Source organism: Salarias fasciatus, chromosome 10 (genome assembly GCF_902148845.1).
Source record: "Salarias fasciatus chromosome 10, fSalaFa1.1, whole genome shotgun sequence".
NCBI lineage: Eukaryota > Metazoa > Chordata > Actinopteri > Blenniiformes > Blenniidae > Salarias > Salarias fasciatus.
The window spans coordinates 10,648,416-10,654,415 of NC_043754.1; positions in this window are offsets into that span (position 1 = coordinate 10,648,416).

Sequence of the window (6,000 nt, forward strand, 5' to 3'; positions counted from 1 at the left end):
GATGGACCTGGATCCTGTTAGCTGTGCGTCTGCAGCACGGTGCAGATGTGGAATGAGGCCATTGAGGAATTCTGTCTCTCCGCCTTAGTGCCCTACTTCCATCTAATTAGACAAGGGAAAAAACTCACTGTTCGGGACAACAACAAGATATTTCAGTTACAATATGACGTTCAGCTCTTTCTTTTTCAAAGTATCAAGCCAGCAGCTGAGGTCAAAGACAAGAAGAAGTAGGAAAATCCACACGGAGGTAAAAAGTTATGAGTCGCAAGAGGAAAATTTAGGAGACCTGAATATTGGAAGACGTTGATGTTGACCTGCAGATCACCTTAGTTTGGAACAACAGTCTGGGTTGAACTACCATTCATTAATCCTAAAATGTAGCTCTGGTCAACCCATCAGCAGGTTGTAAAGTTATTTAATAATTAAAAAATAAAATCATGCAACACTATTGTGTAGCTAACTGCCGTGCGGCGACACGACCAGCCTTAACAAGCGAGATGTTTTGACAGACGTCTCTTACCGGGGTCAAGGTGTTCTGTTTGGTATGTGCTTCAAGGGTGGGATGTATCTGAGAGTGTGTCTGCTACAAATTACCACGTCAACAAACGGGAACAAAAAAAGCAGGTTTGTGCAAGTTTGTTGAATAACAGACTTTGCACACTCTCCAATTTGACAGTGACAGATATTTTTAGGGATACTTCTAAGGGCCCTCAGAGGGTTTCAGCTTTTTCTGGAGTTTGAATGAAGTCCATTTCCAAACATGGTCCACATGCAGCTCGTCACTGCGGGATTTTCAGCCTTAAAATCAAAAGAAAAAAAGCTAAACACCTCCAGTATTACAATCACAGTGATGATTGGAAACATAGAGGGGAAATCTGGAAAATAAGAGAGTTGAACGGTCTCTGTTTTCGCTCAACGGTTTTGTATTTCCTGCTCTGCAGAGGTCAGGACTCTTTGGGATTGGGAAAGGAGTGGACCACATTTTCACGCTAAAAAGTCAATGAATATATGAATTTCTCTGAATCCGAGTCATCTCAATAACCTAAGAGCATTGCAGACCTCTGAAATGCAATTATGCACTATGTACAGATTTGTTTCTCTTGACAGAAACATCAAAAGGATAATGTTGCAGAATCTTGACAGCAGCTGTCTCAGGCGAAAGAAATCCACCTAATGATGAAATCTTTTCACCTTTTCTTTTTTTTTTGACACTGCAAACTTACAACGGGGGAGAGCGGTGCCCCATGAAAGCTGAAATTATGCAACATGCTTGTAAATTTTTTTCCTTCCCCTTTGTACACTTTCTTTACTTGACAGTAGTTACGGGGTGTACCTCAAAGGAAGTGTAAAAAGTGACGCCACCTGTCATTTCAATAACTAGCTTTTGTAAGCCCAGGGCGAAGGCCTCAGTGCTGCTCTGCGTTTTAACGAGAACAACACGGCTGCGGCACAGCCTTTGGTTTGATTTCTAACACAAATTCAACAAAAGGAATGATGTTTGAATGACAATAGTAAACATGTCCATGTTGTAAAAAAAAAAAAATGTTTTGTTGAAATATCCAAATTCCTACAGAATCTGGTTGCTGTTTTGAACGTCAAGAGCTGAAAGGAACAGTTCACCAATTTCTCAAAGCCTTATCTTGATGAGTGATCGTTGTCAGCCCAACTGTACAGTGGAATGAATCTGTTTGCTATTTCTGTTGGTGAAGAATAACCTCAGATTCAGCGGAGGAGGGGTACGTACAGCAGAGCTAGAGGTAGACTGACCCCATTCTTTGTAAAAGAATGTTGCACAAGAACGTTCAAGTGTCTCTTCTAAATGAGAACATTACAGGAAGGTGAGCTTCGGCAGAACGTACAGTGTGACATTTTCTGCGAAGCAGAAGGGAGTTGGAGTGTTTCAGTCGTTTTACAAACGCTTCTTGATGGGTTAGTGTTTGAAAAGCTTCGTAATGCATCACAGATTCATGGTCAAAACTGGAGGTCGTTTTGAGGAGAAAGGAGATGCTCGGATGTTTCTCCTGCGATGTCTGAGGATTCTTGAGGTCACCGCATGAGGAGTGTTGAACTTCATCATCTCTGGAGAAGCAGTGATGTCTGATTCCTTTCCAGAACTTGCACTAAGTCGCCATTACTTATTGTGATCTGTACACAGACAGAGGGCAGACGGAGGTATGCGAGCGGTGCGTAAATCAGTCCACTGGGGTTTAGGGGAGAATTACTGGAGAGAACATTTTTTGCACTGTGCTCGCTGATATGAGCAGCATGTGATGCGATAGAAAGAAAATAGGTAGAGTTTGATTCATCGGTGAAATACCACACTGACTGCAGATTAACATCCCCATAACTTAGAGATTTCTGCATTCAACTGGCCCAGTAGCGGTCTGCAAAACGTGGAGCGGGGCTCTCCTGAAGGGGCGCCGAAGATCCTCTGAAGGGTACACCAGCAGGAAAACTCTGGGGATGTTTTTTTCTATTTAATTTGGGAGAAAAAATATAATGAAGAAAGAAATTAAAAGGACAGATCAGATCATGTGTCGGGTCATGCGTGGGTTCAATCTCATCTTTCTCACTCTGTGAAGCTGTGTCCCTGGTGTTACAGCTAAGAACTTTTAATGCCATCAGTCAGGCAGCAGCTCGAGGACAAACACACCCTTTGGGTTTGATAAAGTCTGAATAAAACCAGTAATTTGTGAGGGCATTGTTCTCCAGGTATGCTTCATGGAGGTGGTGTTTGTAGTCAAACAATCCCCAGGTGGCATTTCAACATGAGAAGTCTGCTTTAAGCCTGTAGAAAAGAAACGAGGTGGGCTTCACGTCACAGAGCTCCCGTGTGTGATGGAAAAAAGAAGCTTAACATTCATTTTATGTATTGTGATTGTAGGTTATCAAAATGTTTCTGCAAATATGAATGAGACAAGTAAGCGATTGTTAGAAACTGAAAGAGAGTTCAAGGCTGTAAATCTCTCCCAGTCTCACATAAATGGCTGCAGCATTCTTTTTTTTTTTTATCAGCATTTGTATGAAAGTGTTGCAGTCAGCTCCCAGCCCTTCTGTTTGTGAAGTGACCTGGCTGAAATGAGGTGTGATGGCTTTATGGGGGCTTCGGGGCTTCTGAGAAATGGCAATAATTGGATTTAGACTGTGACTGCACTCCTGAGGCAAGAGGGGAATGTATGACTTACCAGCTACAAGGCTGCGGACTGGGTTAGGCAAAAGGTAACGCTCATAAACACAATCAAAACACTCTGATCCGTGGCATTGACAGTAAAATCAACACATTGCAGCAAAGTCAACAGTCAAGTTCAAAGTAATCCCATTCAGAGCAGCGTAAGATTCATCACAATGAAGTCAAGTGTTGGCAAACAAACTTTCATGAGCTTACAGAATCATTCAAAATACAAGATTTATTCAGTTTAAACTAAACATACTAATGTTCTCTCCTCTTTAGTCTCTGGTGCCTCCGCCTCAGTGTTGGGAACCGTAGCATGAGGAAATGAGGAAGATCTGTAGGAAACTGAATCAGTGCCTTTGGAGTTTAGTGTCACTACAGTGACAGTGATTCACCGACTTCAAAGACGAAGCCTGTCATCGCTCTGATATCTGATGTGGGAGCTCAGTGTGAAGGAAACACAGATTTAGGAGCTATTGCCAGCGTACAAATCCAAAAAAGAAAAACAATCGCAAATGAAAACCAAGCTGACAGAGCAAGGGGAAAGCAAAGGTAGATCTGGCGTTAAACTGCGGTCAGCTCGTTGTCAAGATATAATTCTAGCATTACTCATTCAGCATATACCGACAAAACACTAGGAAAGTTCTGCAGGCTTGATGCCAACAGCTTGGAGATCTGGCAGAAGTAATCAGCGCTGAGGGGATGGTAAAATCTTCCGAGCTGTTTGAGAAACATTCCCCCCTTTCAGCTTCAGAACAATGCAGTGGAAACATACACTTCAGGTTTCACTTCCTTTGTGGTCCCCATGTGGTGGATTGCCTCTTTTCTTTTTGGCCGGAGTGTAGCAGCAGTGCCAGAGTCTTGTGCAGGATGCGAGTGTCCTTGACTGACTGGGGGGGGATCAAAGTTGCACCATTTGTCAGCCGAATACCAAGACTTCCTGTGTCTGTTTCAACTTAAAAGCTCGATCATGTGTTTTATACCGCAAACAGCGAGACACAAGACTCTCACCTCTGATTTGATTTTCTGTCTCATATATATATCAAAAAGAATTGTAAACTGAGACAGAGCCTCTTACTATGAATGTCAACCCTGTGTAAATGTCCTGAAAAGTGTTTAATTTCAGCAAATATGCAGTGACATCCTCTGCAGCTCATGTTGGGATGATGATGATGATGATGATGATGTTATCCATGCTTTCGCAGCCCATCGGTCAGCGCTGGTTTCAGCTCCTCCGCTCTCCGTCCCGTTCAGTCAAAGGGTTTGTGTTAACACTTGGCTCCACTGGAAGGGACTTTCTGTCTCCCTTCGGACTGCTTTCCACCGCCGCTCGGAGCAGTCTGAGCACAAAGCGTCGACTCGCCTGCACAAAACAGGAACTCAAACAGGAGTGCAAACGTGGAGCCGTGTCCCGTCCTCAGAGTTAAGAGTCTCTGATGCTCCGGAGTCGCTCTGATTGGAGTGTGAACAGTAAAACTGAGCTCCTATCAGTATTGCATAACCTCATATGAAGTTGTTCTCACATCAGTGCTTTCCGTTTGTATGGGTATTGTATTTTGTTCATATGGAAACTGGAGCTGGTTTGCATCCCAGTGGCAGAACTATAATCAAAATCTGATCCAAACCAAATAGGCAGACGACTGCAGCAACACTGTCGCTTTTCGTCAATATTTTGGGTGGTAATTTGTTTTCCCTCCATTGATAAAGGAGGACTATAGCTGATTATCTTTCAGCCTGGCTCTGAACGCTATCACGGTGTCAAACCGTGGCCGACTTACTGGTCCAACTTTTACATAATGAACGGCATCGAGCGAAAAATTATGTGCCTGTAATCTACAGTGTCCTCTGGAGTAAGTGCGGTTTGATGAAGAGCTTAAAGAGGATTTTTTTGTGTGCTGGCTTTGGATCTGTGCAAAGCTGAATGGATAACAGAACAATCTGAGGCTTTAAAACCAGAACAATCTGTACTTGGACACAATTTTATGACATTTTTTTAACTTACTACTAACATTTTTATTTCTTAATGCGTCACTGAGTTCCTTCCCAACATCAACACAGACTTGAATTGATTGACAGTAAAACCTAACGGACATTATCTTGGTACGTCAAAGGAGTCGATATAAAATGTTTCAAACTACTGGAACGAAACTGAAAGACGAGGTGGCTCCAGATGATCCAGGTGCTTTTAGGAAAACGATCAATGGAAAGCAGAGCGATGACAACGTGACTGAGACAGTTCAGTGACAAGACTGAAAGAAGGATTTCATGTTGTTTCTTTGTAGGAAAAGAGAAGTCCAATTAATTTCAGGACTTTTTGTTTGTGAGAGAAGAACATACTGTTTAAAGTGTCTGGTTTAAAGAATTAGATCAAAAGCGGAGAGTCAGAGCATTTCTGGGTATTTGAGAGGGTGAAACTTTATTTATAAGCCCCTTGCACAATAATTCAAAGGAAGATTGACGGTGTCGTAACAAGACAGATGAGGAAGGGTGAAAACAGCAAATACAAGAACAGAATGCACAATAAAGGGCATTTTAAAAGGTGAACTGTTAGTAATGACACAATTGTAAAAGACATAAAACAAAATAAAACATGCAATTGAAAGTCATTAGGGGTAAAGACAGTAAAAGAAACTCTAATGCTTTACATATGTTAAAGATGAAAGAAGTGAAATAAGTAAAGAAACAGAAACAATTGTTCAAACTAAATCCGAAGTGGTTTGTTGGAAGCATTCGTAAACGTATTTCATAACTCAGGTTCTCCCTCAGATCGTTAAGTTTTACTGTTCCAGCATCTTTCTGCTTGGGAGCTGGAAAACGCCTCAACGAAA